We start from the raw sequence: 7,916 nt of genomic DNA on the forward strand, positions 1-7,916 counted from the left end.
CAGTGAATGCACCGAACAAAACGTTCACCACCTTTCATACGTTCACCACCTGTAACTCGATCAAGACATCTAGCCAATATTGTCGCCGTTGATTTTTCTTTAGAATCTTCATCCAGTCGACCAAGTACTCCAATTCAAATTTCCGATAATCCATTTTTTGAACCCGACCTCACAATTGAGAATCCAGAGGATATTCAGAGACAATTCAGAGATCCTGAACCATTAATTTTTCCTCCGGAACCACCAATCATTCAAACAGAGATTGTCGAGGAACAAACCATTAAATCATAATCCTCTAATGATTCAGATTCAACAAATTCAATCATGGAAAATCTGGAACCTCTAAGTATGGAAGACCGAATGAGAGCTAAACGCACTGGCCAAGGTCACGCAATTACTTAACTAGACATTAATGCACCAGATTATGAAATCAAAGGACAAATCCTACACATGGTAACTAATCAATGCCAATATAGTGGTACGCTGAAGGAAGATCCAAACGAACATCTTCGTACCTTTAATAGGATCTGTACTCTATTTAAAATAAGAGAAGTAGAGGATGAACAGATATATCTCATGTTATTTCCCTGGATTTTAAAGGGAGAAGCCAAAGATTGGTTAGAATCGTTACCTGAATGGGCGATTGATACATGGGATGTTTTAGTTGAAAATTTTCTTAAACAATTCTTTCCGGCATCTAAAGCCGTGAGACTTCAAGGAGAAATTGTTACGTTCACACAAAAGACAAATGAAACTCTATATGAAGCGTGGACAAGATTTAGAAAGTTGTTGAGAGGATGTCCTCAACATGGTTTAGATACTTATCAAATAGTACAAATATTCTACCAAGGATGCGATATTACTACACGAAAAGACATCGACATAACAGCTGGTGGTTCCATTATGAAGAAAACTGCTACTGAAGCTCACAAGATTATTGATAACACTGCCTCCCACTCACATGAGTGGCACCAAGAAAAAGATATTTTTCGTTCATCTAAAGCGGCTAGAGCCGATTCTAGCCATGACTTTGATTCCGTTTCCGCAAAAATAGATGCTTTTGAGAGACGAATGGAAAAGATGAATAAAGATATTCAAATAATACGAATTAGTTGTGAGCAATGCGGTGGACCTCACTTAATGAAAGATTATCACATTGAGCAAACGATGGAACAACGTGAGAATGTTTCCTACATGAACCAAAGGCCGGGAAATAATTATCAAAATAATTATCAACCTCCAAGGCCAAACTTTAATCGAAATCAAAACATTCTTTACAATCCAAATGGACCCAACAACAACTCGTACAACCAACAAGGTCTGAATAACCAACCAGCTCAAAACAACACTTTCAATCAACAAAGACCTAGCTTGTATAAACCACCACAACAAACCGAAGAGAAAAAGCCAAATCTAGAAGAAATGATGGCAAAGCTAATGGAATCTCAAACACAATTTATTACATCTCAAACCTAAACAAATGAGAGGTTTGATCAGTCATTAAGAACTCAACAAGCTTCCATTTTGAATCTAGAAAAACACGTAGGTACTCTTGCTAGCATGATGAGTAAGAGGGAACAAGGAAAACTACCAAGTAATACTGAAGTAAATCCTCGGAATGAGAATGTTAATATGGTGTCAATAAATTCTGAAAAACTAGCATCAGAAGATGGGAAGGTTTTAGATGTGAGTAACAATGAAGAAGTTACACCACCACCACCACCCGAGTATGTAAAGCCAGTGGTGGCACCATACAGACCACCCATCCCGTTTCCAAGAAAAGGAGTTAAGTATAAGCAAGTAATAGGTAATAAAGTTTGTGATACCTCTGGAAAGAAGAAGAAGAATAAGAAAGAGCAAGAAACAAAAATCGTAAAATTTAACCCGGTGAAGACAGTTCCACCAAAACCTCCACCCAGGTTGGGTGATCCAGGTGAATTTATTGTTCCTTATCTACTTAGTGATTGTGTCATGTATGATGCACTAGCAGATTTAGGCGCGAGTGTGAGTGTTATGCCTCTTTCATTATATAAGACATTAGGAGTAGGTGAGTTAAGTCCAACGGAAATGAGTGTTCGACTATTTGATCAAACCATTAGGCACCCAGTTGGAATTGTTGACAACCTACCCATTCAAGTGGGTAATTTAACATTTCTAGTCGAATTTATTGTCATTGACATAGAAGAGGACTCAAACATTCCTCTAATTTTAGGTCGACCATTCTTAGCATCTACCGGGGCGTTATTTGATGTAAGAGAGGGTAGAATGATACTTAGTAATAATGAAAAATCGATCACCTTTGTTAGTCGAAAGGCTAAATCTCCACCAACCAAGACCGTTGAACCGATAAAAACGATCGATGAGAAGCATATTGTTTTATCAACTCCAACGGTAGTGCTTAACAATAATAAAATGCCTAAGTGTAGGGAAGATGAAGTAAAACCTAATGATGACCTAATAACAAAGAACCCCGTTGTTGATACGAAATTAAATGACTCCATTATTAATAGTTCAATGAAGAAACTTATTAAACGGATTCGCGATGCTAGAACAAAGGGGAACTTTAAGTTATGTAACCGGTTAGTATCCAATCTATCACCTAAAGAAAAGGCAAAACTAGTTGAATTTGTGGATATTACACAGGAATCCGACCAATGGCTTAAAGCAAAAGTCACAGATATGCAAGTTGATTATGGTCCAAGAGAAATTGACAATGAAGTTAATCACAATTTCGACACCACAACTACCTAAGTGTGGGGAGATTCAAATGTTCTAAAAAGAAAATGCTGTCTAGAGTTAGTTGTTCTGTTCTCGTGTAGTTCCGAGAATGGAATCCGATTGGTCTTTTCCACTAGCAGACACTAAAGAACTAGTTTTCTCCCCCCATTCTGAATTTTATTTTGTTTTGTAGGTTTGTATGAAATTAATACGCCTTTTAAATTTAAGTTTTATCTGAATTTAAAAACAAAATTTACTTTATTTCATTAAGTTAAAAAAAATGATTTCTAAAATTCATCGTAAGTTGATGACTAGGTCATGGAACCGAAATTGCTTTACCCGAGGGTGGGGAGAAAAATTTTGTTATCATTATTTTTAATATTATTGATCTAAAGTATACCAAAAAAATTAAAAAACCCAAAAATCTTTGCTTTAAAAACAATCGCTTTAAAAACGACAAATTTTAAATTTTGTCGAGGGACGGACTAGGTAAACATACCGAAACTACCTAAAGTAAAAGAAAACAAAATTTTAAAAAAAAAATTATTCATTTAAATTGTTTTAATAAATAAAGGTTTATATATATATATATATATATATATATATATATATATATATATATATATATATATATATATATATATATATATATATATATATATATATATATATTGTAGTTTATCTTATGTACAAAACAGGGTAAAACAGCGCATTTTCAAAGACTGGCATTAAGTTCAGCAAAAGCTACTAATTTTGACGACAAGACGCAAAAAATCAAATGTGATATAAAATAATATGTTTGCAAACTCGGTATTTTTAATCACTTTTCTACACTAATCACCCTCGTGAATTTATAATTATAGTCTGATTTCATGCAAATGAGGGCATTGCATGATTTCAAGTGTGGGGAAGGGTTATAAATTCTCTCGGGTTCACACTTAGTTTAATTGTCAAATTTTGTGAAAATTTGAAAAAATTTTAACTAAATGAATTCAAAATCATGTTTATATATATTTATGAACGATAAAACTAGGTGATAATGCCGAAATTATTGTTACCTCGGAGAGGACATAAATGGAGAAACAACCCAAAACGTTAGAATTCATTTAAAATGGAATAGAGGAGAATAAAAAGGCAAAGAAAGAAATAAATAAAAGCTAAGTGTGGGAAGAATTTACCAGTTTCTTTAAAACACATATCACATATTTGGTACAGATTATTGCAGGTACTTTTGCTTTAGATTAAACTAATCAATTTTACCCGATTTATTGTAATACCTTTGAAAGAAAGATGGATCTGCACGATGAATCAATTCCATCATTAAAAGGAAGTAAAATCTTCCGAAAAAGACACGCGCTTCTTGATTTAGGTCAGGAAGTTGTCGTCCAGACCAGTCGTAGAGTCTACGAAAAACCTTGAAAAGTTTTCTCGAAAATCAGCTGGAAATCCACGGACCTCAGCATCAAACAGGGTCGCCAAGTGGTCAGACTTATCCTAACCATGAGAGGATCTGTCTCATAAAATGGGGAGGGCGTCGTGCAAATTAGATTGATAAGACTAATGAATCAGATCCCCAGAAATGATAATCTCCTTAAAGATCAAAAATCAGCTTTTAAGACTGATATTACTCAATCCTCGAGATTGACTTTAAAGATTGAGAATTACAAACTCATGGAATTAGATGATATCTAAACTCGAGCTTGAACGAGAAAATATTTTGATCAAAATTACAAACCGATTTGTTTTCTGAAAACCCATTTTTAATGTGTTCATTACCATTGAACGTAAAATCCTAAGAATTCACCTGGAATTCATTAGGTCACCTGAACCAAATCGGGTGTCAACCGTAAGAACGTTGGTTGCATAGCATGGTCAAAGACAGGACCTTGTGCCAGACCGAAAAACCATAGGGTGAGCTTTACTATTTCTCCTACAAAGAATAGTAATTGCATCCGACACGTTATAGACCATAATTAAAAGCATGTCACGGGACATTGCCTTAACAGTTGCTTGTTCAACGCTTTCCTTTACAACCGGACGGTAGTTTACCAAAAGGTAATATATGGAGCAAGTATACTGGACGTGTTGCTTTTCCAATACAAGGTTAGAAAGTGGGTGACACAAAACCGCAAGTTTTGAGCTAAAATTTTCAAATCTGAAACCCACCAAACCCACAAAAACAATTTGCAAACACCGGTGAAGGGTTATTCCAGAAAACTTATCTAGGGTAAAAACTAGATTGAATTTTCAAAAAGATCAAATGTTTTCATAAAGATCCAATTTCCTAAAAGGATCTAAATTTTCATAGTCATGTGGGACTGTAAACCACAACGTTACTATCATTGTTCATACCGCCAAATTAAAATCACTGATGTACAAAGTGTGAAGAATAAAGAAGTGATTCTAGTATTTTTATTTCAAGACTATATTGCTTGAGGACAAGCAACGCTCAAGTGTGGGAATATTTGATAATGCTAAAAACGAACATATATTTCATAGCATTATCCCTCAAGAAACACAAGCTTTTAGTTGCAATTGTTCTATTTACAAGTGATATTCGTTTAAATAATAAAAGGTGAAGACAAAAGACAGATTCGACAATTTGAAGACGCAAACGACCAAAAAGCTAAAAAGTACAAAGTACAATCAAAGAGGTTCAAATTATTGATGAGAAACGTCTAAAAGTTACAAGAGTACAAGCCGCAAAATGCAAAATACAAGATATTAAATTGTACGAAAGGACGTTCGAAAATCCGGAACCTGGACCAGAGTCAACTCTCAACGCTCGACACAACGGACTAAAAATTACAAGTCAACTATGAACATGAATATAATATAATATATAATTAATTCTTAAAATTATATATATTATATTATATATTAAAAACGTCGGCAAACTAGAAAACAACAACATGTGAGCTGGATTCCTGATCCATGAGATCGCATGGCCTGGAGGAAGAAAATCCATGCGATCGCATGGAGCCAAAAGTCTGGCCACATCTATATATTTCGCAGTTTTCGACCGAATATCAGACATCTTTTTCTCCTCTCTATCTCTCACGTAATATATATATATATATATATATATATATATATATATATATTAATTTTGATTTTAATTTTAATTTAATAATAATAAGGGTATGTTAGCGAATGTTGTAAGTGTGTAAGTCGAAATTATGTCCGAGTAACGCTACGCTATTATTAATCATTGTAAGTTATGTTCAACCTTTTTAAATTAATGTATCGTAGCTAAGTTATTATTATGCTTATTTAAATTGAAGTAATCGTGATGTTGGGCTAAATATTAAGATTGGGTAATTGGGCTTTGTACCATAATTGGGGTTTGGACAAAAGAACGACACTTGTAGAAATTAGACTATGGGCTATTAATGGGCTTTATATTTATTTAATTGAATGATAGTTCGATAATTTAATATAAAGATTTACAATTGGACGTACCTATAAATAACCATATACACTCGATCGGACACGATGGGCGGGATATTTATAAGTACTAATAATCGTTCATTTAACCGGACACGGGAATGGATTAATAGTCAATGGACTTATTAAAACAGGGGTGAATTACATACAAGGAAAATTGGTGTAATTATAGTTTAAGTCCCCAATTAGTTGGAATATTTGACTTCGGATATAAGAATAATTTGACGAGGACACTCGCACTTTATATTTATGACTGATGGACTGTTATGGACAAAAACCAGATGGACATATTGAATAATCCAGGACAAAGGACAATTAAGCCATGGTAATAAACTAAAATCAATACGTCGAACATCATGATTACAGAAGTTTAAATAAGCATAATTCCTTTATTTCATATTTCATCGTACTTTTATTTACTGTCATTTTATTTAATTGCACTTTTAATTATCGTACTTTTTAATTATCGCACTTTTATTTATTGTCATTTTATTTATCGCACTTTTAATTATCGCACTTTAATTATTGTCATTTACTTTACGCTTTAAATTAAGTTATATTTATTTTTAATATTTTACATTAGGTTTTAACTGCGACTAAAGTTTTAAAATCGACAAACCGGTCATTAAACGGTAAAAACCCCCTTTTATAATAATAATACTACTTTTATATATATTTATATATTTACAAATATAGTTTTAAAAATATAGCGTTAAACTTGGCTAGCTCCCTGTGGAACGAACCGGACTTACTAAAAACTACACTACTGTACGATTAGGTACACTGCCTATAAGTGTTGTAGCAAGGTTTAGGTATTTCCACTCTATAAATAAATAAATAACTTGTGTAAAATTGTATCGTATTTAATAGTATTTTCTAATAAAAATATAACTATTTCGTACCCCACCTCTGCACACATTAGAGTTCTCGAAAGGTGTGGAGTTAATACTCGAATGAAAATTATTGTAGTACTAGAATTCGGCTAAAGGCAAATACTTTTCTCAAGTAAATTTGAAGTTGATAACACAAATTCGTATTACGGTTTCCAAGGTTTGAATCGTATGTTTGTTTGGTCCATCGGTTTGTGGTTGATGTGTTGTACTCAGTTCTAAACGTGGTCCCGAGGCTTTTTGTAAAGCACCCCGAAATTTAGAAGTGAAATGAGCATCTCGATCCGAAACGAATTACATTTCTGTAAGGTATATTCGAACAAGTTTGTTAGGACTTGAAAACGTTTGTTGGAACAAGTTTCTGTTTCTCAAGAATTTTGCGCCTCGGAATATTCATCAGTTTCCGAAAATGTTTATTAGAGCAAATTTCGTATCGGGTTCTGAAAAACATTCATTAGGACTATTCATCCTCATGGTGAATACTAGTATAACGTGAAGAGTCTATCCCTCCATTGAGAATTTAGATAAAATATTTTCTTATACGGAAGTACGAGTTTAATGCGAGAGAAATTTCTGCCTCGATGTGAGCATAACAAGCATATCGTAGTTCGTCGATAAAACTGCACGAAGACGAGATAGTATACACGTGTATCATATGTTTGAAGTCGAAAGAATTTGTCATTCATTCGGAAGCATAAATATGGTTTGACAATAATCGACGATGTGTCCCGGGTATGGTTGTTATCAGTATTCTCGGAGTTGTCGGATGTTCAAACAAGAAAAATGAAGTCATGTACATGGCACATGGTGGTGGTTAGGTTAATCGAGTCCAACCACCATCACGTGTCATTAGAACTTTGG

The 7,916-nt window shown here is 33.8% G+C and overlaps 1 non-coding gene across 1 annotated transcript; it reads right to left on the bottom strand.

The window, feature by feature from the left end:
• Window positions 1–708: 708 nt before the first annotated feature.
• LOC139894719 (small nucleolar RNA R71) lies at window positions 709–815 on the bottom strand. The gene has a single exon (XR_011775205.1). It is a non-coding gene; the product is annotated as a small nucleolar RNA R71 (small nucleolar RNA).
• Between the last annotated feature and the right edge of the window lie 7,101 nt (window positions 816–7,916).

The sequence above is a fragment of the Rutidosis leptorrhynchoides genome, chromosome 2, assembly GCF_046630445.1.
Source record: "Rutidosis leptorrhynchoides isolate AG116_Rl617_1_P2 chromosome 2, CSIRO_AGI_Rlap_v1, whole genome shotgun sequence".
NCBI lineage: Eukaryota > Viridiplantae > Streptophyta > Magnoliopsida > Asterales > Asteraceae > Rutidosis > Rutidosis leptorrhynchoides.